Genomic DNA, 26,679 nt, shown 5'->3' on the forward strand with positions numbered 1-26,679 from the left:
TTATAGTTATGCCGACATTATTGAGAGGCTGTCAGGGCCGTCAGGCCCACGCAAAATTCATGCAGTTCAGTTAAATACGGCGGGGAATGTGAAGGACAGGTACAGAGCAATCGCATAATAGCATACATCGCTACCCATGCACGCAGATGTATAGGGCAGTGAATAGGACATAGCAATTTAAAGTTGTACAATGCAAAACGAAACAGCAAACAAAAACTCAGCTCGAGCCATAGTGATGGCCGTTCCGAAGACCGGAACATGCGTTTATTTTACTAATTTTGTTCTCTCTATTATCTACGTCAAATACAGTTAAAACTCGATTTAGCGAAACCCCATTTTATGAAGTTCCCAATTTAGCGTGTAAATTTCCATTCCCCGGCAGGTATTCATAGGGTTCGATGTTATGATCAGCATGAATTAAGGAGCTAAACTCGGCCGAACGCGATTTAACGAAGTTTTTCCTGAAATAAGTGAGTCAGAAGAGCGGTGATTTCTTTCTAATTTTGACAGAGACGGGTTCTTCTCCGAGCGCGCGCTTAAAAGCTATCGCGGTAAAACATCTCGGCGCCATGGTCACATCCCTATCTTTATTTCGACGAGGCTGCACGCCGCACCCATGCACGGAACAGCTGAGGGAACACCGCCTCGGCAGGGGCCGCGGTGGTAGCTTTCGTCATTTCATGGTTTACGCGACAGATGGTTGTTTTAACAGCAAATAAAAGGCCGCAGTGGCTTTTGCGTGTCGCTTCGTTACAATGTTCGATTTCGAAGGACCGAAAATTTTCTTTCTCGACTTTACGAACTTCCAGATTTGACGAAATAATTCGAGCGTGGTCATCCTTTCGTTAAATCGAGTTTCAACTGTAGCTACAATTATTGAGTGTCAAGGACTAAACGACACCAGTTCTAACCTCCAGCAGGCTTGTTGTTTTTTTTTTTTTACTAAGTGGGAGCTATAAGTAGTTTAGGATCTCCTCAAGACGTTCACTTGATGCTATGCCACTGAAATAAGTATTCGCAGAACGAACGTACCGTTCGCTAAAAACGCCGGTTTAGTCATTCCAATCTGGACTTTAGCCGATGCAATCTGTGTTAAGTCCACATGCACTGCTGATTCTTTCGTCTGCATATCTGAAGGAAGGAACTGCAAACACAAACTGCCCCGCGTTACCAAATGAATGTTCAAGAAACAAAAACAAAACCGAACTTCGAGCAAAGCTTCTGTATCCGTTCTAATTTTACGTTGGCACTGGCGTGAGATGATCAAGGAACTGTTTTCTTGCAAATGTACATAGAGACGAGATTAAACACAACTGGCGTGCACCATTCCACCGGGATATCTGCACCACGCAAACTGAATCTGTCAGAGGGCAAATTGTTTGTTCTTTTGTGCTTTTGCACAAATAAAAAAAAAGAACGAGCCCAGCTGATTGGCGACGGCATGTAATGAGTTTCGAACGATTGCTGGTAGAGCTCAGCACGGGCGTTCCGGAAATGATGCGCTTTTCATCGACACTTAATGAAACCAAAGATGTGGCCGCCGTGGAAGGCAATTGTTGGCCCAAATTATTAAAGTCGTAGGCATAAGATGCAAACTGAAAACCCGTTTCAAGACTGTTAATGTAACCGAAGTAATCAAGAGCAGCGCTCGCGCACAGCGACAAGGGTCACAAATGTGAGGAAACAAGAGATGATAGTCCGAAATGGAGCATTGCTACCATAAAGCAACGAGAACAATGCTACACCGATCAAGTTTACAAAGGCTTACGTTGTCCTTAATGACTTATGGCTTTTCCTCTCATCAGAGCGTGCCTTGGCTTATTCCGTACGTGTGGGGCATTTCGTGTGGGGCAAAAGGCACCCTGTTTGGTGAATCACGGTGCGACGCCATTAGCAACAAAGGGGTGTATTGTCATTCGAAAAGCCCTCGACAATTATAACCCCTTCGTGTGAGGCCCGAAGTCTGAAAAAAAAATGAATTTCCCACGCGCGCGCCTCGGTCGTCAACTCTGACGTGGCTATTCGGTCTCGAGAATTTAAAGTTATGATCATAATTTTGAGAAAGGTTACGTCAGAGAAGAGCAGTACGAAGCAGCACCTGTAAGCCACAACATATCCTCAGTTGCAGTTAACAAGCCACAAAGAATCCAAACCTAATGTAATTGTCTCAAGCCATAAAGCCGAGCTTTTGTAAAGCGGCAAATTAAATGTGCTACAACTACACGCGATGCATCCAAATGCATTTATTTTCTCCCTATGCAACGTGTAATTCCGTGCGATGTTAGTTTATGCACATGTCAGGTCACAACTTTAATCGCACGCAAGATTTCTATTATGCGCTAAATCGTTGACAAGCTATAGCGAAATGCAGACAGCAGTACGTGCGGGTGCGCTTTCTGAGGCGTTGGGGTGGAAATATGGCGAGGACGAATGCGATGTGTTATGCTTGTCTAGAGGAGTGAGATAAGTGAAAATGTAGGCAAAAAAAAACTTTCGCTTTGAGGAGAGTAGAAACCAATGGCGCTTTTCCATACACTTACGTACATGCCTCAATAAAGTAGTATGAGCCCTCAAGCGTGGCGGTTTTACGCAAAGCGCGGACCCGTGAATTTGTTTCCCAGCTTCAGAGTAAAAAAAAATTAAGCCTTAGTTTCGTATTACACCGAAAGCACGCGTCATCGTTCTTGTATGTTCCACGTTTGCCTTACGACGTGTTTCCAGTTCTTTCCAATCAGAAACACGATCGTCGAAAGTAACATTCCATCCTTGCGCGAATTCGAAAAGTGCCCAATACCGGAGCCCACAAGTTTGAGAACAGGAGTATCCAAACGAAAAATAAAAATGACGATTACCGTTGTTGGACAGCATTACGCCCGAAAAGATGCGAAATTTGTTGTCACATAATGACAAGTTGCGTGTTTATTACAATCATACTGGCTCAAAGTTGCCAGAACATTCCTTACGCTTGGATGGGGAAGCGTTTGCCGCGAAATTGGGTGCAGATTAACTGAAAATTTTGGGAGCGTGCCACGAAGAAGAAAATAGACTATTAAAAAGAATGGTGCGGCAGTTTTGGTTGAGATGGCCTCAGGTGGCTGCTTGAAGCCCTTGGACTCGGGCGGCATCTTCGGCACTACGGGAAGAATTTATTTCTCCCCTCATGCATGCGTCATAGTGTGTAAATGACTGCTTTGCCATGATTTATCCACAACAACGATTTATTCATTATTTATCCACAGTTCGAGTGATGGGTCTGAACTAGATGTGGAGGTTCTGGTGGATTCATGAAGCAATGACATTATGCAAGTATCTAATAAGCAACTCATCAATCGTACCAATCGGGATAGCACGCTTATGCTATGCGTAAAAAGCGTCGACCACCCTAAACTTGCTACAGCTTTGCTACAGTTATGGCATAGAAACACGTCACTTCCAGAGTAACATTTCCGTGTATGTTGCCCACACAAGCACGTGAAAATCGCGCAAAAAAAGAAAAACAAAACAAGAAAGATGCACATACGCACTCGAGGACACGCTAGGCTCGCGCCAAGATACACACAAACGCACGAAATTGCTTGATTAATGTCATGTCCTAGAAGACGCTAATGACCGTGATCGTGCTGGCTCGGTGACCTTAACGAGTCCCTAATTACCCTAATTACCGCGTGCTCTATTTCAAGGTGTCAGATTTTATAGCTTCATCTCATTTAAGGAAGTTAAAAGGCATACCCTTTTTGCATTTTCTTTATCTTGACGCCTGCTTCCAAAACTGAACGTATCATACGATGTAGTATCGTAAAGTTAGGAATTCTTACAAGCGGCTACAGATAGCCGCTTAGCAATTCAGTAAACACGCACAATACATTTCACTGTCCCGCATGGTATACTTCACGGGGTCGCTACAAAAATTAGGCCTGAGAAAACATTCAAATTATCCGAAGAACTTCCCCGCTTCGCAATCTCACTTTAAATGCCATCGAACTTGCACGAGATCAAATTGTTACCTTCACGTCGTTGACCTGTTCCTAAAAAATTGGAGTCCTGCTCATTTACTTTTCTTTTTAAATCAGATGATGAATGTGATTCCTTGTGCTATTTGCTGAACTTGAAAAATTGAGGTGAGTTACTATTGTAGCTTTCCGTTATGAAGATAATTAGAGGAAAGTGTATCGATTGCCCCATAGCAAGTCATTCACCGTATTATAATCGAACTCAAGAAAACGTACTACTTCCAACCGTAGGAATATGCGTATATGTGAAGGTGCCCCTAGTGTATACCAAATTTATATGTATGTATGTATGTATGTATGTATGTATGTATGTATGTATGTATGTATGTATGTATGTATGTATGTATGTATGTATGTATGTATGTATGTGCATATGTATGTACAGTCAACCGCAAAAGTTTACGGGACGCAGGATCTGCCAAGAAGCTGAATTCTCGCCAAGCGTGGTCACACAGCCTCGAATTAAATGTTCCAGCATGTAGTAACCTTCGCCACCTACACAGATTCATTAAATACGAAGTGTCATGCCTTAACAGTGCAGGAACTCACATTTTAAAGGGAAACCGCGCAACGCAAGGAAGAGGAGGAGTAGACTTTAATGAGGAGAAAGGAGAAGAGGTCAGCCTGGAGAGCGCGTCTTTAGCCTGCTACTCCTCACTGGGGAAAGGGGAAGTGGGAAATGCAGGGAAAGGTAGGTGGCGGGCGATTATGTTATGGTACAATGAGATACTATTTACACGTTGTCCAATATGCGGGTGCGCAATGAAGACGCAATACACGTAAAAGTAATCTTGTCAATACAGAAAGTAATCTTGTCACAAAAAGTTTTTGCGCAAACACATTTCGCACGGACTGCACGTCTCGCAGCTTCTATAGGCGGTCGTCTAAACCAGTCTCACTTAAAAAGTTAAACAGTGATTTTATAGCACGTATGTATGCATGCATGCATCTATGTATGTAAACAAAGACACAAGTACAAACCACCACATTCTACCACTGCTACGACACCCATTTAGATGCTCCAGCCTTAGTGTATGCGTGCTATTGATAGATTTGGCATCTCAGTCAAGTGAACGGTAAGAAAAGGCGGAATGCGTTTTCACGTAATCAATGACAACAAATGCAGCACTAGCGGGCTGCTGCTATACAAAGAGAACAAAGAGAACGACGTGTGAACAGTTCCGTCTAGACTGACAGCAATACGCGCCATTATCTACCGGGGCAACGACGGCGACAATGGCAGGAGTCATTTGACCCCGTGTCACTCGTAGTCACAAGTCAGCCTGGATGGTTGCCGCCGCCCCTCCTGGCTTTACGCATCGTCTGCTCAACGAGAAATTATTCCGCCTCTTCCGCGCACCATTCGCCAGCAGAAGCCAGCGCCAAGAAAGGCGTCTCGAAGGAGTAGACAGCCCCGCGAGTAAGCGGAACACAAAATACGTCGTTGTCGACGTCTTTCTGCCGACGTGGAAGTCTACATTGTTGACACGGCGCGGCAAGAGAGATTTACTAATGCCATTGTTCCGCAGACATGCGAGAGGAAGGCAGAGAACAAACTGGGGGCGGCAGAACGAACGAGCTGGGGGCGGCAGTTTTCGGGATGCATATTAGCCGCGGTATCTTCTCTTTACACTCGGCATCATCTGCGGAGATTCTGCGTCTACAAGACTCGGGGCGCGGCCTCGCTCTGCAGGTCATCGAGCTCGCGCGGAACGCATGACAATAGAGGCGTCGTGGGTGGAATTCCTTGGACAGCTTGCGACAAAAGACGTCAACGCTCCGCATTTGTTTCTCGTCTCGAGTTCTGTGCTCGCCGTACGGTGGGATGCGGGGTAAAGAGGAGATGCAAAGAGGTCGTCACCCTTTCCGGCTGTGGTGAACATTTCTTTCTGTAGAGACAACAGGGGTAATGCTTGCAGCTTCTAATACAAGCCAATTTAGGCACCGCATTGAAGAGTGGGAAACAAAACGCGGACACGAGGCCGGTGGCGCAAGGACAGAACAACATTGCCTGTCAAGTATTCATTATAGTCGCGTAAATAAAGATAATAAAAGCGGGTTGAACTGATGCCTCACACGTAAACATATGTACGCTCAAAGCAAAACTCCCCAACTAATTCTGTCAGAAAGAAAACTATATGGAAACACAAGAACACTTGAATGGGGAAGCTTAGGTCTATGATAAGTGTCTCCGGCTTTTAAAAAGAACAATAGAAATTTCTCCTAGACAATCAATTGAATTATGCACTTGTTAAAACTTAGATTCTTCGCAGCTGTAACCAGCCTTCTCAATTGTACCACCATGCTAGGCTGCTGTCAGCACGACACTTCCAAAAACTCCCTAAATGAGGAACTTTATTCTTCAACGTCACGAAAACGTGTTGAGGAATAATGGCTCAAAAGTTAGTAGTCCACAGTTGATTCTAGATGCCACGCATTTGTTCAATGCGCACTGAACTCAGCGCGCGCGCGTGCTCTGTCTCCGTGACATGCAGCTACGTTTATGCGATCTGCCCACCACGTGATTCCCACGGCAGGACAACGAACCTACGACCTTTCGCTCAGCAGCAGGACGACACAGCCGCTGAGGGAGTCGAATCTGAGTGCGATGCGCTTGTTCTCCCGCGTTTCAACATGCAGACTGCATATTGTGCCTATTTGCACGCTTCAGGCTTCGGCTACCTTCCCGTGCAAGATAAAGCGGCTTCGAGCATGCCTTTCTTTATGTGTTCGAGGCCGACGCAGCATACAGAAAGAAAACAACAAAACGGACATCAGGGCACAATGCCTTGTGCCATACTTCTCCGGCGGACAGCCCACCATCATTTTCCGCAGCAGTGATCGAAGTGAAAGATGCATGCGCAATGGTCCTGTTACGTCACAGTGACTGATATCAGACGTCTCAAGCAGCCGCGAGCGCGCGCATAACGACGGTTTGATTCGACATTTGCGTACTTTTAGTTCTGCCTCAGAAGCATCGTTGGGTATGGATCTCTGGGTCGTTGGCCGTGCCAGCGTCCTAGATACTCGCACGGTGAACGCATGTATGCTCTGCGCAACGAACGGTGCTTCGATAGAACACTCTCTTTCCATTTGTCATCGCGCATTCCTGCGATCCATTACAGCACCAAAACCGGACCACGCTGTGGGAGCTGTAATGTGGGCAGCGGCTGTGAGTATAGGCCGCAGAAAAAAGTAGCGGCAAGTGACACTGACCGCTAATACACTCTGTGCTGAATGCTGATGCTCAAATGGCGGCGCGGACTCATCGAAGCGCTTTAATCAACATTCTGCATCAGAGCAGGTTCATCATTCTCGAAAGCTTGCGCCAACACAGCTGAAAGGGTCACGCAGCTGACGCAAGCGCACTTCTCACGTAGTCAGTTTCCTTCTTCCCTTCTCTCTCTCTCTCTCTCTCTCGTAGTCAGACAGCGTCACACAACCGAAAGAGAACATTACACTACGCGAACGTCAAGTAGTCCAGAGCTGCCCTGGTGGTTGCTACTGTACAGTCATATATTGCGGACAAAATAGTACTTTCAGACAATGTTTGCCTACCAATGTCTGCTAGCGCAAAAGCCATCCTCTACCGCTCTGATGCGTAGAGAGGTCAGTCGCAAAACAGAACTAAACGCAAGGCTCTATGGAAACCACTGTGTTAGTGTATACATGCACCTCTTCTTTCAACATTTCAATTTCTCAACAATTTCAACAGTTTCGACCAGCGGACCGACCTTCATCAGGGTTTTCTTGTAAACCCTGATCCACCGTTCTAAACTGTTGAAATTAAATACTTGTTTTGTTTACCTCGTAGCATTGCTAAAGTTCTTTACGTTTGAAAGGTGGCCTGAAGAATTTTTGTTTACCTATTATATATATATATATATATATATATATATATATATATATATATATACTACACTCTGCACAGGCGAAAAAGGAAAGGGGACAAGACATAGTGATGAAAGCGGATGTTGAGGACAAACTGCATTGTTTGACACAATATGCATTAGGCATGTGTTCTAGCTTGCGAACTTGGATTGTGTACTTCTGACTTATGTGTTCATGAACTTCGGAACTGTTCACCGAAACTCGTTCTTGAGTGCATTTCGTATCGCTAGGTGCCTTGTTCTTCTCAGCGGGTTTCTATCTTTATTGCGCTAATCGTCGTGAACATGCTTTAGCAAATTGCCGAAGCTTCAACTTTTGCAATTTCTGGTGCGTTGCATTGTGAGAAGAAACACTGAAAAGCCACTGCCGTGCCTGCAAGCCGAACGCTGTATCGACATTTTCATCCCCTGTCTCACTACCAAACCTACGTTTCGCAACGCTACCGGCACATCGTTCTTGACAACAGGCGACCTCAGTGCAATGAAAACGCGTCGGCCGCAGAGGCACATATCGCATGATTGCGATCTTGCTTTTTCTTGCTGGCCTGACGCGAGTCGTAGCATTAACGGCGATGCACGGATTTACCTCGGCAACGTCCAGTCTGAGTACGGTCGCATTCCGAGTGTTGACCTCCTATACGTTTCTCATTAGGTCCGCCGCCTCTCCGCGGTCTATAGACGAGACAGGCCTGAAACCTATCGACACAAGCCGCGCCCTCGCTGTCACAATCGGCCTTCCACTGTGGAGGACAATGCGAGAGATGCGGGTTATATATCGACACGCTTCGAGGATTATAGAGTCGGCACAGTACGCTACTAACACGAGCAATTCCGGCTGGCGTGTACGGATTCGGGTCCGCTTTAATCGAACGTATATACTAGTCGATAATCGATGGGTTGCAGCCGCGTCATCTTCGCTGCCTTGGAAAACTGCGGAGGCGGGAAACTGGCGCAAGCAGCTGCCTGTTGCTGACGCTAGGTCCTCTGCTTAGCCAACCTTGAACTGCAGCGTGCTCCGCCGCAGAAACAGCTGACGCCTGTGTTTTGACTTCAATGCCACGCGACGTTAAATGAGGCTGAATGACAGGGGCTCATGTCATCCGAGCGAAGAAAATTGCTGTCTGCGGTATAAGTTTGCAGCTCGCTCCAAAGATAAATCGCCCTTTCTTTTTTCTTTTTTGAACCCTGTTAGCATTATACTTGGTCTTGATTAGGAAACTAAGTTGCGAAACGAAGAGTTGCCTTTTTGTGTTGAGCTAGGTCTTGGTCAGCGTCCTTAACGGATTTCGGCATCTGGAAGTTACTTAATTCCCCCGTCGACGCGCCACCTTGTAACCAGACTAACACAAAAAATGAAGTGTTTTCAAGGCGATCGTTCAAGTACGCTCGGAAAACACGAAACTTAGAACCTCCAAAAGAAGGAGCACCATCTGAAAAGTTTACAAGCTTTTTTTTTTTGGCGCTTTCTTCGATTTTTCTTACATTTCCGACTTAAATCGGCTCTCCCTATAGCGGTGAGGCATTGCCTTTGGCCAGGTATGTCACTCATGGTGAGCCTAGTGGCTCTGCCATAAGCACATGGTTAGATTGCAAGAGAGAGAGAGATGAAGAGGAAAGGCAAGGAGGTTAACCAGATATCAGTCTCCGGTTTGCTACTCTACACTGGGCATGTGAGATTTGTCGTGAAACGCTGGTGGGGGCTTTGTAAGTCATAGGAAGTTGACGCACGCTGCGACTGACGCCTTTCCTATTTTTCTCTAATGGACCTTTCTGTCACTGGAATTCGTGTTTGCTATCTGTTGTGTTTCTCTAAACGTTTCCAGTGTGCTTTGCGGGACCCCTGTTGTGAGCTGGCTCTAGCGCATTTATATTAGCTGGCTTTAAGTTCGATTCCTCGTGACCTTTCTTTTTTTTTTTTTTACGTTCAGTGCCGCCTTGTTGCACCTTTAGTGCGTATCCATTTTATGTGAAAAGCAGTATCCAGCATCGGTTAAAGGCGCCCCATATATAGACATATGACATAAAAATTCCTTTAACACTGGGCTGCACCGACCAGATATGGAACAAAGCATAAGATGAAGCGGGAAGCAGAAGATGGGTTTCTCCTGAACAGCTCGTTCGCGCAACGTCACTGCTCCTCCAAGAGTACGGGGTAGCAAACTCGATTTTGTGTTCTGGTTAACCTACCAATTTTCTCCTTTCTTTCGTCTCTCTAGATTTTTCCACAGTGTTCAAAACACAGCGATTCATAGAAAGCACAATACCGCGCCGTAACTGTCACGCCTTCCGCACTTTGACAGACTCCGCAACTGTCTCTCGTGCTTCGTTTCCATCTTCTGAATATTCTCGGCGAGTGTGAAGTAGCAAAAAAGAAAAGAAATTTACCTCCGGTTAATCTGATAACCTCGCTTCGGTATTTAAGCGCTCCGCTGAAAACTGCAAGCACCTGACTTAGGCGCAGAACGAGAACTCAAAGTGAGCACAGTGCACGCAACCAAGTTTCACGGCAACCGCGATGCAGACGTTCACAAAGCAGAGCGACGACAAAGATCCCCTGTACATGCAAGCGGGGGAGATGACGTCAGCGTCAAGGTGTTTCGTCGAGTACCGCCGCTTACAGGCTGCCCGCCGGTCGTTCGTCCTGTAGCGCTTTCGAGAGCTCGGCCGGCAGCGGCGTCACAGCACGCAGCGGGCAAGCCGCCCGCGCCGCTCCGTTCTAAAATTCTATTTTCGAAAAAAGAATCACTCGTTACCGTGCTGCCGCAGTCTCGACGAGAGCCAAGCCCGGCCAACTTCGCGACGAACGGGGCCCGGTGGTCGGCTGTGACGGCGCTGCCAAGAAACCACCCAACCCCTCATCCTCCCAGGACAGAAGTGGCGGTGGAGCCTGGAAGAAGCTGGGGGAGGGGGGGGGGGGGAGTTGTTTGACTTTGAGCGCCGAGAGAGATCCTCCGAGCCGCAGAGGTGTCTCACTAGAACTGCGCAGTGAAGCAGAAGCAGAAGCCGCGAGTCGTTTTAAGCCACAAGGCGCGCGAGAAAGATGCATTGAGTTTTGCCAATACCGCTAAAGTGCGTATTGAGCGCTGGTAGACAACTTATACTCACCGCATACTGAGCACACGGACGAACTTTATGAAAGGGAAAAAAGGCAGGAGACAGTATAAAGACGACGAAAGGCTGGCAGGAAGATGGAGACGAAGTGACAAACAGCGATGGAACAATACACGTCTCTTCTGGAGACAACATTTTGACATGGGGACTTGTCTTCATCACGTGGAGCAAATTCCTCAAAGAGACATGTCCGCTTGTCGAAATGTCTGCTCCCGAGGCATCCCGTATTCTATCACTGATGATAAGTAAAGAGTGCAAAAAGCTGTAGAACGCGACTTAGTTGCCTTAAACCATGCGAAAGCTGCGTAAGGCTGATTATCAGCACAAAACGTTCGGAGGAGCGGGGAGCGTGCAGCCAGCACCTCGTTAGGACACGCTGGTGAAAATGGTTACAGTAGCCTGTCGACCCGGGCAGACAGCCAACCAGGTCCAGGTCACTGAGCTCATGAGTGAGAATAGTCACCAACGCTGGTGGTTACGGTGACGCAGTGTACGCTACATTCTCAGGCATTGATGCTAGGCGATAATGGAGACGTGTATTGTAACGTACGTGAGTTGCCATTACCGTTTTACTAAGATTCCGAGAGATAGCCGTGAATAGCGGCGGTACAGCGGCGACGCATTTTGAAGCTCGTGTTCAAGGAACACATAATGAAAGGATTACTTTTACTCGATCGCACTGCACCGTAATTATGCACGACGAAGTGCGAAAGAAAGAGTATATTTGATTAAAAATGTTATGCTTCTATGACCGAGACCATTAATAGCAACGCGGGTCTATGCTTATCTTCTGTCTGAGGTGTCTAGTGTTCTTCATAGAGGCATTTTCTGTTTCACTTTTATGGCTTTCGACCTTAAGGAGACGTACAACACAAGAACATTTCTTGCAATCTTCATTAATGTAGTGTAACATACGTCGCTTCAAGCACTGTAGTTCATTGCTCCGCAGTGGTATCAAAGGCGGCGGTAACTGCGATACGTTCACGTTATGGCTATGGCTTTGCAGTATCTGTACAGCACTGCGATTGCGTTTTTCTCGCTCGTTATTTAATGTCATTGACGAACACAATACAAAGTTCATTATCGCTTGACACGTTTTGCAGAATCATCTGCTCTCCGAGTTCATAAGCAGACGACATCGCCACCGGCTTGCTTACCCAGTTCATGGGCAGAAAACATTACCGCGGGCTTGCAATTCGCAGATAAAAATAAAGTGCTATGTTCTGTGCCCCGTGTCACGTTTGGCTGACGCAGGCTAAAGCGTTCGCGGCGCTGCACACTTATTTTGTGGCGCAGAGCACTCCGCCGTCTTCTCTGTGCTGCGCAAGTGGTCGCAGTTTTTGTTAGGCCTCCCTAATTGTGCGTGAGCACTTTTCGAAACTGCACAGAGCTGCGCGTGCGCGGTGAAACAGTGGCGCGTTAGCGAAGCCTTTCTGTTTACCTGTGTTTCGTTTAGCAAACGTTGTTGCGGTCCGAAAGGCAAACTTAACATTCGCACCGTTTGCGCCAACAAACCGCTGTTCTGCGGCAATTTCGTAATGACTAAGCTCCCGTTTCCTAAGCTCGTTCACGCAACCATAACTTCGCACGCGGAGCGTACAAGTTGGACGTTACTAGCGGACATTACGTATCACTTTATTTTCACGAAGTAAAGCCTGCATAGCCATGGCTGCCATAGTCGTGTTTGTATAGTTACATTTATGTAGAATAGCCGTTGGCGCTTTCATCTGGGAAACTTTGGCTGGCAAATTGACCCGTGCTATTTGCGACAGCTCAACGCTTCAGGATGAAGCAAGCTTCCTTTTACGGCAGCTGAACTTGACATCCAGGATGCACAGTGTAAATACTTTTCATCACTTAGAACGATGTGTTTAAATAGGTGTCTCATCAATTTACTCTGAGGCGCTAATAGAAGCAAAAATCAACGTGATACAACAACAACACATCGTACAACACATCGCCTAATTTTTCGTAGAGGAATGTGAATGTGTTCTCGATAATTATTTTACCGGCATCGCTCTTATCTGTCGTATCAGCAGGCGCGCGTCTTTCTGGTCAATGGTACCTGTTCACCAACGTTGAATTGACAACGATGCCAAAGACCAGCGAGCCACTGGACTGAAGGGCTTCCTTATTTACTAACCTGTATTTAATAATTTATATCATAAAGGTAGGCCCAAAGGGCCGCGTCAACAAATGTACAAAATAACTCACTCTTGTTACATATAGCAATTTGAATATCAGGAACACTTGTCGCTTGTTATCTTTCTTTCCCACTTCCCCACGTGTAGGGTAACTAACCGGGCGAGACTTGGCCAACCTCCGTATCTTTCATTTTCTCTCTCTCTCTCCATCTGGAGGAAGGTCGCAGGGTGGCCAGCCTTGAGTTGACGGGCATGTTCACTGGAAAGATAGAGCTCGACTGTGCTCGGTGAAGAAAACTAGGACAGTAATTAGTACTGCTAACTCTCCAGCTGTTGTGATAAGTATGTGTGCGATTGTGAAGACTCGAAAGTTACGCGTGCTTGCGTCGGGGGTAACTTTGCGCACTCTCAGTTTTCTTACTTTTCTTGTTTTATAGCGACGTTTCTATACGTTGTGTCTCTTGCAAACTTGCGCTTTCGTCGACACTCCAACGCGCTTGCTCGAGTTGTCTGTTAGACACCTACAAAGTGGTGGAGGGGGAGGGGAGAGGGGAAAGTAGGTTGGCCTAAATGCTATAAAGAAATGCGTGAGCGATGGTGGGATTGCACGTCTGTCCTCCCGTGCAGCAGTCCAGCGCTCTTACCGTTACGTCACGATCACACGAACGCTCCTCTCGTCCAAAAGTTGCTCTTTGAAAGGCGTGGCGCGCGCATCACGTGGAAGTTTCGCACATTTTTTTCCTTGTGACATGCTAGTGCTTTGAGCCGCTCACTGCATGATGCCTTCGGTACTGGTTCATACTCTTTGCCGGGAGCACCTGATGCCTCTAAAATGGGCGAAGAGGGCCCGTAACGTAATCGCATTAAAGAATAGCTGTATTTAATATGTAGCACGAGGAAATCGAAGTCGCACAAGATAGAATAACCTGCTGATGAAAGTTCAAAGAAACGAAGTCATCGAGAACACCAACGCTGCATATTTGAGATTAAGGTCTGCAATATATTAAGAAAGAAAGAAAGAGAAAATACCAAGGTGCAACCATACGTGGCGCGCTTTTAAGTTATCCGCTTTGTTGTTTTGTGAAAATAGCAAGCACACCATCGGTGGATTTATGAGCCGTCTGCTAAGCTAAAAAAAAATTGACCTACCATCCCGACCCTGGGAAAGTGGATGTCCAGCGAAGCCGTTGAAAACCACCACTACAAGTGTTTAGGGGAGTACGCAGTGCTTTATTGTTTTAGAGTAATGGCATTAATGGTAATTCACAGTAATGGTAGTAATGGGAGGAATGGTAAATTCCGCTGGTCGTATTGCCGGCTCCTTTACGTTTGCTGCTCCTCGTATACATATATCCATGATGCTCCTCGGGAGTCCTAACTATGCGTCGCCTACGCATAGCTGTGCTGCAACAACAACGACATCCGTTGCTTGGCTGATTCATTTATATATGAAAGGCTAGTGATGTTACTCCCCACGTCACAAGCTGCCGCGGCGACGGCAACAATAATCTATAGCGGGAAACGCATGCGGGGCCTGTGTATATATATATATATATATATATATATATATATATATATATATATATATATATATATATATATATATATATATATGTAACGAGGAGAACTGGGGTTAACCGAGGGGCCCGATATTTATTAGTCACATCACAAGAAGCCAACAAACACTGACACCAAGGACAATATGGGGGAAATTACTTGTGCTTAATAAATGAAATAAAGAAACCATAAATGAATGGAAATTAAAGTGAATGAAAAAGCGACTTGCCGCAGGTGGGAATGCTTGCCGCGCGCGATGCTCTACCAATTTAGCTACCGCGGCGCTGTTTCCCCCTCGACTTTCTTGGGTATTTATGTGTCCTAGTAGAACCCTGGGAGTGTTAGCCAGCGCCACCACTCACAGACCTTGGCGACGGACGTGGAACGTCCTTTTTGCCGCAGGTGTCACGAGAACGTCATCTTTTTGGGTGAAAGCAACTGGTCAATAAACCCACACATGCTACCTGAAGGCATCAATGTTGCCGGAATAAACGAGGAGACAGGGGGTTAACCGAGGGGCCCGATGTTTATTCGATATATATATATATATATATATATATATATATATATATATATATATATATATATATATATATATATATATATATATATATATATATATATATATATATATCGTGAGGAAGCAGCGCAATAAATGCCGACCAACTAGAGACTACCAGGTGCCACAGTGTGTGCAAGCTAAAACTGCAGTCGGCCAATGAGAGTTCGAGTTCACTAGCTGTGGGAAAACGATCCATGATTTCTCGCTGCTAAGCCATTGTTCGCTGTCTTGACTGCTCGAGCGAGATTTGCTATTAATCGCATGATCATATCGCCATTTCGACCGTAAACGCCGCCCAACCTCCCCCTCGCCCCCTTTCAGTAAAACTACATCTCCAGCTTTGACAGCGCTACACACTTTTTCAGAGACAATGTGTTTCACAAAAGCCGCGTTTCTGAAAAGCAAGTCAGCTTCGTAATCTTGGTCTGTAGCTTAACTCTCTCTTCTAGTCAGTTGGCAGAAGATAACAAGGTGACGGTGTGGACTGGCTTAAGTGTAACGGGGCAGAAGTTCACTCGTAATAATGTTGTATGATAACCCCCGACTGCTGCTAGCTGACCCTCTTGTGAAACTTCTGCACACACAAACACTAGCTGTCGTCAGATTACGTATTATTCCTTTCAGTTGATTGGATTACTTCACGTTGAAGGCATTTTTGTTGTGCCCATCGTTCTGAACCGTGTGATTAAAAGATGGGGACGTCGCGAAGGTGCATGCCTACACACTTATGTGGAGATCGGGTTTGTTTAGTCTGGGAGCTTGATCGGACTTTTAGGGGGAGCGCGTTTCCGATTTCAATTGATTTATTCTCTCTCCGGGCAAATACCCGACTCAGAGGAGTGACTAGTAAGCAGAACAAGAACCGACTTTAGCAACGTAGTAGGGTTACATTATTTCGTTAGTGGAAGGCTTTGTTGGATTCATTGGCACCGACTGCGGAAACAATAGAAGTGGGAAAGTGGCTCTGGTGCATGCTTGTTGGGGAAATGAAATATTTGAAACTCAGTCTAGTGCGGCAGCACGGCAGGTCAAGCTTCACCTGATTTTTATTGGAAGTAATGAACTCGAGAACACAATGCGGAAAGGTGGCTACGTACATAAGAAGAGAAATCTGCACAACCCAGTGACAAGAAGTATGCGTAGTAATGCAAGAAACAGGTGGAGCTTTTGCAGATGCTTCACTAATCGAGAACCGAAGTTTAAAGTTTCAAAACCAACGACAGACTTCGTAAGTAATCGCGCCAGAGGAAATTTCACCGCTCTTGTTTCCTTAGGATCTACTCAAGCCTTAAGATTCACCCAAGCCACTATATGTCCCTTTCTTTGTCTGTTCCGCCTCCGCCGTAATGGGGCAGATGCAAACGTAAATCGATCCTGTGACTTCGTACGAGCATTACGACCTAATAGCCATAGAATAGTCATGCAATCCCCCCCTTTGCGCTTTCAATTGGGAGCTCAAGAGAGAAATCTTTAATATGAAAACTTCTATGAGGTCGGCCATCAGCTCCCTGTAGGTTATGGTTATAGGATAAGAAAAGAGAGAATGTCGCTCTGAGTAACCGACACAGGAAGTTGAAAAGCATGGTGAGAATCTCCTCCGTGTTGACGTTTGATATAGGCAAATGAATCAGTCATTTTTTTCTATTTCCTCACCAATCAACAGATCGTTACTGGAGAAAAAGCTGCAGCTTGACTTGCCCTTGAGCACCGTAATGGTCGGCATTGGTAGCTCTTGTACAAGAAATGGGATACCGTTTCACTGATTGGCTTAACACTTGAGGTCCAACAACTGAATACTTCGTGAGCTCTCCACGAGCTGCTCCGGCATCTACAGTGGACATTCATCACCTGCCGTGGCTTTATCCAGTAAAGAGGACTATAGTCGAGAGATAATTCTAATAGATGCCAAGCTACGAGTCAATCAGACATGTATACTGGTTGGTTTGGGGACGATATGAACAATTACTACAATTTTTACGTTGGGCGGGCCTCCATCCTTTTATTCGACCCCATACAAATGCCGCAGGATAACGTGCTCTAAAATAATTGGTGCAATAATAAAGAAAACACGGACTCGACGTAAAGAAAACAGAATGTTATTCAATATTGTTGCCAGGATAGGGAAGCATTCAATATCCTTAGTTGCTTTCTGGTGTACGGGGCTTCAGAAAGAAACAATTTCATGTAGGTGAGACAATTAATGTATGATATGATATGGTAGCATAATACGACAGACTTGCCAAATTAACTGATGCAATCATATTTTAGTACTACCATCCCGGCCACGGCGGCCGCATTTCGATGGGGGCGAAATGCGAAAACACCCGTGTGCTTAGATTTAGGTGCACGTTAAAGAACCCCAGGTGGTCAAAATTTCCGGAGTCCTCCACTACGGCGTGCCTCATAATCAGAAAGTGGTTTTGGCACGTAAAACCCCAAATATTATTATTATTATTTTAGTACTAGTCCATAAGTTTTCAGAGCCACATGATAGCAAAGAATGGCGTCAACGCATATCGCGGAATTTGCAGTAAAATGCATCTAGAAAGCTATCGGTCGCACCGCAACAGAATAGGTACTCGTAATAAAAGCGAGGTGATATATCTGCTCTATCGCTATGCGATACCTCTATTCGAGCGCAAATTGAAATTTTGTTCCGCAACAGACATACGGTATTACAATATTACGCTCGAGCCTTCATTTAGTAACTTTTTTTTGTCTTTCACGAAGAAACGAAAAGTTAGTTGAGAACTCAACTTTGAAGCTTGACGATGAAACATGCTCCAGGCAATACACGCGCACACAGGAAGACACCCGCTCGCGTGCATGCATCAAGACCAACAAGTCATGACGCCATCGCGGCGCGCGAATTCTAAAGCGGGGAAAGTGTTACAAAACAGAGACACGCTGGCATGAATGTTTGCCTTCCGGTAGTTGCCACGCGCGATTTGCCGCGAGCCTGCGTGAGCGAGAGTTTCTCGAGAACCGAGGGCGAAAGGCGAAGATGAAAGGCTTCCGAGCCCCGAAGGCGCACACTCCCACGCGAAATGCGTGCCAAATTCCTCGCGTTCCCCGTCTCTGTTCCATGCCACAGTGGGCTGGCTGGCTTATATTAGACGCGCCGGCCCGGCCCGCCCGGTGAGCCGGAACGAATGGGAAATCCACGTTTACCAGAAGTCGCAATCTTGGAGCTTTGCTTCCAAGACGTGTGCGCATATTACTGACACACTTCATGACACTTCCGCAAAACCACACAGCTCGCGAAAAGTAGCGAGGAATGCCTTTGACACCTATAAGACAAGCCCTTCTTTCAGTTTTTTTTTTCTGTTTATTTAAGTTCATCTTTGTTTTCTGTGTTAACAAAAAGAGGAAACCTGCAAATTAAATGGCTGTTATATACACAGCATACATGGTCAGTTTGCAAATTAGTAACGTGCACTATTGAAACGTTCCGGAAGACTTTTGAACCCGCTGAAACCAAGAGTGCAATCTTGAGGGAGAAGACGCGTTTAGGCTCCGCATTTAATACTGCGGATCTATGAGGTAACCAGGTATCATCAGCTTTCCAAGAGAGACGTACACGCAACATTGTACTGATGGGAATCCAGAGATTATTTTTTTTAGAACCACTGTAAGTACTGTATATTATTGGCTGTCCTGGATGTTGAGGGAGAGGCGTGTTCAAGTTACGAGTCCTTTCTTCTACCTAACATGTTGATTAATTAGCGCCAGCTTTGTTGTCCACAAAACTTCGCGATTTTCAGTCGCGCGGAGTGTGCAGTAGCATGCTTGGTGGCCACGATATACAAGGGAAGTGATGTTAAACAAGCGCCGGTCTCAGGTGTTTCACTCACAATGTTCGTGCACTGTTCGGTTCTTGTAAATGACATTCATTTCTCTTTTTTATAGATAGCGAACTGACGGACCTATCTTAGCTTGATTACTGACTGAAATTCAATCCTACAGCCTTGTTAGGCACATACAAGAAATACTAACGAAGTCGACAATGCAGAAATAACTTCAGCGAAACACTAAACACTGGGCCAGACACTAACGACATATTGGTGGCGCTATTGATTCATTCAATTTTCGAATCACTCCTGTGACATTGCGACAAATTGTTGTGCTAAGGTGTCGAAAGTAAGGCTAAATGCAATGCAACTTGTTTGTTATCTCTGCCAGTGTCCTTCGTCTTTTGCGTGCGCTGGAGCTCAATAATGAACCAAAAGTAAGCTTCACAGCTACCATCTCTTGGGCTTGGTTCAATCGGTTATATAGTGCAATATCCTGTCACTCTCACTGCCGGCACTGACGACGCGTCAAAATTGGCACGTCAGATCTTTGAACTCCTTGCACTATAGTTTCAGAGTTCAAGAATTACCTCAAGGGCCTCCCGTTAGAAGCTATAGAACGTCCTCAGGTGCTACGAATATGCGATTCGCCATCGTGCTTCCTCGGGGAAATTTGATATCAAGAATGTTGCGCCAGTTGTAGAAGTTCTAAGAAAGCAGAAGATCAGAAAACAAGCTTCTTGTTTTCCCTTTCTTAGTGCTTCCCTCTTTCTATATCGCGAAATGAGCGGATTGCTGTGACTGGTGGTCACGCCATTCCGGCGCCTACGAAAACAATTCACGCGGAAACTCTTTTGGGAGTTGTCTAAGTATGCGTAAGCATTGTGCCAGTTGCTCATCTCCACGCAGCCCGGTGTCATTATCAATGTTACAAAACTTGATGCGACCACTATAAACCCTTATCCATACTTATCGGTCGTTAATTAAGGGAAAATCCGACATCCATCCGATCAGACTCCACCTTACGGGTTTCCGCAGAACTATTACGTCGCACTTATCGGTCTTTATCAACCTTGTCGGACTAGATCCTACCCTTATCAACCCTTATCGCTAGTTATCAACCTTATTGGACTCGATCCGAGCCTTATTAACCCTATCGCAATCGACTCCATTCTTATGAACCTTTATCTGTGCTTATCAGTTTTATCCAACATAATCCTACCCTTATCAACTCTTATCGGTCCTTATCAACCTTATATCACTTGATCTGATCTTTATCCATCCTTAGCGGTGCTCATCAACTTTATTGTAATTTCTCCGACCAATATAAGCCCTTATCGCTCTTTAGCACCTTATCCATCCGCGTCTACCACCATGAATCGTAATGAGGCCCATATAACCCCTCATCACTCCTTATGAACTCATTTACTGCTTATCAGTGTCGCGTTGCGTGAAGCAGGTGAGCACTCAGAGTTTCTCCTGATGTCTACAACGCTCCAAGACGGCTCTACATGTGCTCCTAGAGATAGCTTTTGTTCCACCATCACCAAATCTTTCAACAAAGCCTTTATGGAAACTTGACGTTTGTTTTGCACCACATGTACAACACATTCGTATGGCTCAGATATATTCACCTTCTGCAAGTGTGGGCGTTTGAACCCAGTGGGTGAGACACTCGGCTTTTGAGCGTGGGCTCGTATACGTTCGAAACTCACCACCAAAAATGTTCTTCCTTTGGAATCGATTTTGTTTTATACGTTATTTTCTTTATAGCGATTCGACTTACGTGACGGGCAGACGGACGGGCGGACAGACGTATACAGGCTTCCTCATAGGGTACGCATAGAAGTGCTTCCACATTTAGAATATTCACGTAGGTGTACACACGACTAAAGAAGGGACAAGACAGGCACTTCTACTATTTCAAAACGCCCTTCGGTTTTACCGCTGCTATCGGTGATAGGGCTAGGAGGCTTGACCTCCCGGTCCCAACATGGGACTAGCTAGGCAGGTGGCAACACCTTGTACAGGACCAGAATAAAGTTTCTTTCGTCCTCGTCTTCCTCCTCCTCCTCCTTCAGCCACTTCAGCACATAACAGTCGCCTCTGATTCTCATGAAGGGAAAAGAAAATCTCGCAATCCCTCCAGTGTTTGCAGGCGGAAATGAAACGGGCAAACGTGGTGCACCTACACCACGTGACCTACACGAGCGAATGGACATAGGGGAGTAACTCGGGGGGAATCGCGAAAGCGTGGGCGCACGAGTCTTGTTGCACTGTTTGCTCGGCCTATCTCGGTAACAGTGCCTGCGCAGCTGTGCAGTAGTAATTTTCACCAGATGTCCGGAAATAACATTTCCCTTGCGGTGCGAATCATCTTCGAGACTATCCAAAGCAAGTGACTTCTGTGTCTCCTGAAACTTCGCGGTCCTGCCGGTTTCTTTCAGATCTCCTTTTTACAAAGCTTCTACTCACGAATAGTCTATTTATTTTCTCCTCCACTCTCATATGGCAGTGAAATGCGCAAAGAAATATCCACGTATCGATAGACGAGTTCGAGGCAGGAGATAAGCTACTTTGTTGTTGTTGTTTTTTTTTGTGTTGTTTGGACTCAACTTTATCTCTTCCCGAAGGCCTGGGAGGCTTCCGCCACCCGGTATATTGGATTCAGAATGCAAGCCAGAATAGGCGGCTAATTTCACCCCAAGGTTCTTTTTCGTTGCTCTTCTTTCTTTCGTGGGTTTGATGGGATCCAACTGACCAGCTTAACAGAATAAAACAACTCTAACCTTAAGAGGCAGGAAGACAAACGTATCAGATACGAACGTGGGTGGATCCCAGCTGTCTAAATTGAGATATACAGAAAAAGCGGCATTCACACACTGTGTATGCGAACACAAAGGAAGAATCACGCACTGTGTGTGTGTGTGATTCATCCATTGTCTCCCGTCTTGAAGTGGTGTGTTTTTTAGAGCGCAGCTCTTTGGCGTCCGTTCCTGGGTTTCGCGTCGTCGTCGGCGTTGTCGTCGGCCTCGTAACCAGCTCCGCCCCCCTTTCATCCCCCCAGCGCTAGCAGCGACCGACTGATACCGCTGGATGCCGCTGACGCCGCTAGAGAGTCAAGATAACGTGACTGCATAGAACACCGTCGCCGCCATGCAGAAAGAGGAGGAAAGGGTCCCCCCCCCCTGTTCTTGTGTGGCGGATAGGGTGCTCTTCAGTTGCCGACGCGCCGGTTATTTCACGTAGGCCCCGGCACGTCGACGAATACGTGACCACCTTCCCACAGCTAGACCTGGTTCTTAGCACTGCGGAAGCGAGGGTATCATATTGTTTGTGTCGGCATCGGCGGCGTTGTCCCTGAAACCAACTCCGCAGCTGGGGTTGACTCACTATCGGCGTCAGCGGCATCAGTCAGTCGCTGCTATCTCTTCCCTCCTCCCTTTATCGTGTTGTCCGCTTGCTGCGCGCGCTTCTGCCCCCATCGTTTGCCGCTGGGTGTACACGCCGCCCCCCTCCCCCCTCTTCCTGCGAGTCTCCGGTTGTCAAAGCGCCGGCTCGAACTTAATTCCTTTCTTCGCTCCTCCTCCAATGCAACCCCTGTGCGGTGGCAATCAGAGAGCCAGATCGGTGGCGGCGGATCTGTATATGTGCACCGCCCGAGCCGAAATTGCCGCTGCCGTTCGCCCTGTGCGGTGGCAATCAGAGAGCCAGATCGGTGGCGGCTTGACATAAAGACAAACAGCAATTTCCTAACACTTATGCGGGAGAACATCCCGTTCCTCTCGCTCGTAACGCGTCCCACGGCTGTGACAACCTCGCGAGGCACTTGTATAGATCTCGTCTTTGAGAATCAAGCATTGGTGTACCAAGTCGAACATATATCAGTCTATTTCTCCGACCACAAAGCTTCCTTCATGACTATCAAGAACTGTTAGTGGAGTCTTTCTTAAAGGAATACGTGTGAAAAATAAAAAAAAAATTCTGTGATAGCGCATACATGTGTTGCTCGATTTCTTTGCCTCAATCTATCGAAAAGGTGAAACAGCTTATTTGCTGCGCTCAAATTTCGCATTAGGAAGTAACGTAATCGTCGGTAATTTTTTTTTATGTGATAATGAACCAACTACAACGTTAGTCAATCCTTAAATGCATTTTAAAACTTGAAAGCATAGGCGCCCCACACATTCTGCAGCAGAGTCGACGTGACGTAAACAAGGCCGCGGTTTCTGTGGCGACGGAGTCGGCGAAAGCAACCCTCGAAACGTACGTGTTCGCGGAGCAGTCTAATCGGATTTGGACGCCTTCGCGAGAGAACGACGCCAACGCAAGTTACTGAGCCCAGCTGCGGGACGCGTTGGCCGTACATGACCCGCTTGCTCATACTTCCTGGCCTTAATATTGCTGGGCAGCCGATGTATCTCGCTATCGCGTTCAGATCTGCTTAAATTTTGAACCTATATGAAAAGCGCTAACACCGCCCACGTAAAGCATTCTCCCTTTTTTAATGCGAAAGCACTATATGCCCCATAACGCGAAAATCCGGCGGCGGCGGCGGCGGCGCGACCGAGCGATGGTACCAAAAACAGCCGATGGCGCAGAGAGCAAAAACACGTCAAAAATGCACAGATCGACGTTAAATTTCTCAGCGAGGTTCCGGTAAACAAAGCAAATTACTGGCTTTTAAGGGAAAATTTGGTGCATTTCGAACTGGGTGGGAATCGAACTGGGCCTCCTGTGCGCGGCGCGAGCAAGCTTCTTCCCGAACCCACGGCGACTCCACGGTTCTGGCAGACTAAAGGTGCGTCAATTCGTGCGTCACTGAATCGGTCACGTCGCAGCACCTGGGCGACTAAAGGTGTGGCCTAGTGCGTGCATCGTTGGCCACGTGACGGCGCAGCCAATGCGGATGAGGTGGCCCCACGTCATGAGCGCATAAAATGAGTGCGTTCAAAACGTTCTGAGGTCTACAAACAGTGTACTGAATTGTATTGAATTCTGGGGCTTTATGTGGCGAAACCGCGATTCGATAATAAGGCATGTTGTAATTGGAGACTCCCGATTAATCTTGACCACCTGGAGCATGTTGCGTTTCGCCTGCGACACGTGGTTTTGCCGGCGCGACTGCGGCGGGGCGGCAGACATTTTGGCCCGATCGTCGTCGCCGCAACACTCATCGCCAGGTGTTTCCAGGCGCGACTGCGGCGATGCGACCGCCTAGGGATCATTCTCGCATTCCAGTCATTGTGCCCGAAACAGGCGATGCCAAAGCAGGGATCTCATTCCAGTTATTGGGCCCGAAACAGGCGATGCCAAAGCAGGGATCTCGTTCCAGTCATTGTGCCCGAAACAGGCGATGCCAAAGCAGGGATCTCATTCCAGTTATTGGGCCCGAAACAGGCGATGCCAAAGCAGGGATCTCGTTCCAGTCATTATGCCCGAAACAGGCGATGCCAAAGCAGGGACCATCCTCTCATTACAGTCATTGTGTCCGACCGGCAGCGCCACGACAGGGTGCTACGAGATCGTGCTCGACAGTGTGCGTCACCATTAGCCCATTGTACATTCACGTGCTCGTCTTTTGAGGGGTTCCTTCTTGCCCTCAACTGCGAGAGTATAAAAACAGCTGCCCCCGGACGCCAAAGGGAGGGCTCCGATTTCTTCTGTTGAGTGAAGTGCTCTCCCGTCTCTCTACTTCGGTCAAACCTGACCGCCAACTCTTTGCGATGTTAAAATAAACAAGTTGTTTCGTTGTTACCAGTCGACTCATGCTTTGCCGGGACCTTCGGATGCTTCCAGTTGTACCCCAGGCCGCCAGGCCAACGCTACCCTTGGGGCTTGCGACCCAGGTACAACCACGGGCGTCAGCGCCGAGTTCCCAACAGATCGTACCAGCAGTCCGGATCCAAACATCTGGTGGCAGCGGTGGGATCGCGACAACGGAGGCCAGCAGCGAAGAGATGCAGTTGACGGTATGCTGAGCAGCTCAACGACGATCCGGGAGCAGTGCAACGAGCCCTGTGTGACGACTGGTTGCCTGCAGCGGAACGACTGCGCGGAATTCCTGCCTGCGAGGTTTGGTGAGTGCGGGACTTTCTTCTTCTGAGCTTTGCCAGGCTTTTTGTTAGTGTCAGAAACAGAGCTGGTAATTGTGGTTGTCGTTGCTGCCGGGTTAGTTTGCGGCAAGACAATAGTAAGCAGTAGAGAAAGCAGCATTCAGAGCAGCCATGGATTTGAAGTCGTTGCGCAAACCGAAATTGTTGGAGCTTGCAAGAGAGTTGGGTCTGGATGTCTCAGACAAACTAAGAAAACCTGAACTGCTAAAGGCTATTCTTGAGTTAGAGGCTGAGGATGACGAGCTGTCGGAATGCCTTGAGACTATTGAGGAGAGGTCAAAAAGACAGGAGCGCGAACTTAAAGAGCAAAAAGAAAAAGAAGAGCGTGAACGTAAAGAACAGAAAGAAAAAGAAGAGCGTGAACGTAAAGAACAGAAAGAAAAAGAAGAGCGTGAACGTAAAGAACAGAAAGAGCGAGAGCAACAAGAGAAAAAAGAAGAGCGCGAACACGCTTTGGAAATGAAGCGTCTCGAGGTAGAGATGGAACGCGCTCGTAATGGAAGTCAGGCACACGGTGCAGGAGAACGCGTATTGTTCAAAATGACGGACCTGATGCGGCCGTTTAAGCTTGGAGAGGACATTGGTTTGTTCCTGGTTAACTTTGAGCGAACGTGCGAGAAGCAGGGGTTCTCTCGGGAAACGTGGCCACAGCGCTTGCTCACTTTGTTACCCGGCGAGGCGGCCGACGTAGTCGCTCGCTTGGATAGAGAGGAAGCAGAGGATTTCGACAAAGTAAAATCGAGTCTGCTAAAAAAGTACCGGCTGTCTGCGGAGGCGTTCCGTCGGAAGTTTCGGGAAAATGAGAAAGGCAGAAGTGAGTCATATACAGAGTTTGCGTATAGGCTTATGTCGAACATGCAGGAGTGGCTCAAAGAAGAGAAAGCGTTTGGTGACCACGATAAAGTTCTGCAGTGTTTCGGGCTAGAACAGTTTTATAGTCGGTTACCGGAGAACGTGCGATACTGGGTCTTGGATAGGCCAGACGTGAGTACGGTGGCTAGAGCCGCTGAGCTAGCCGAGGAGTTTGTGACGGGTCGAGCTCGCGGAGCTAAGGACGGTCAAAAGGGTGAATTTGGCTCGAAGTTTGAGAGGCCGAAGTTCACACCCATGAGAGCAAAGGGGAACACGCGTAGTGCGGATGCGAGTGGAAGCAGTGCGACCGAACCTAAGGAGACGGCGGCAGCCGAAGCCGAACGCAGAAAGCGGTTCGAGATGAGGCGAGCGGGCGTTTGTTATACGTGCCAGAAGCCGGGTCACTTTTCGGCGCAGTGTCCGGAAACAACACCAAAAGTTGTGTTTTTTTCAATAGGCAGCACTGACGAGAACATGAAGCTTCTCGAGCCTTACATGCGAGACCTCCTCGTGAACGGGAAAGAGTGCCGAGTGCTTCGCGATTCCGCAGCTACGATGGATGTAGTTCACCCGTCTTACGTAGAACCCCATATGTTCACGGGCGAGTGCGCATGGATCAAGCAAGCCGTGGAAGCTCATAGCGTGT

At 47.1% G+C, this 26,679-nt stretch overlaps 1 protein-coding gene and 1 long non-coding RNA gene across 4 annotated transcripts in view; one reads left to right on the plus strand and one right to left on the minus strand.

Annotated features, from left to right (window-relative positions):
* The window catches only part of LOC142560024 (uncharacterized), a 294,973-nt gene extending 284,229 nt beyond the window's left edge, over positions 1–10,744 (minus strand). Inside the window, exon 1 of the long non-coding RNA XR_012823299.1 lies at positions 10,654–10,744. This is a non-coding gene — a long non-coding RNA (uncharacterized LOC142560024). The remainder of the gene's footprint in view (positions 1–10,653) is intronic.
* Positions 1–26,679, plus strand: part of LOC142560023 (pyrokinin-1 receptor-like) — a 205,538-nt gene that overhangs the window by 78,794 nt on the left and 100,065 nt on the right. The gene's annotated exons all lie outside the window — the stretch shown is intronic.

The sequence above is a fragment of the Dermacentor variabilis genome, chromosome 10 (genome assembly GCF_050947875.1).
Source record: "Dermacentor variabilis isolate Ectoservices chromosome 10, ASM5094787v1, whole genome shotgun sequence".
Lineage (NCBI taxonomy): Eukaryota > Metazoa > Arthropoda > Arachnida > Ixodida > Ixodidae > Dermacentor > Dermacentor variabilis.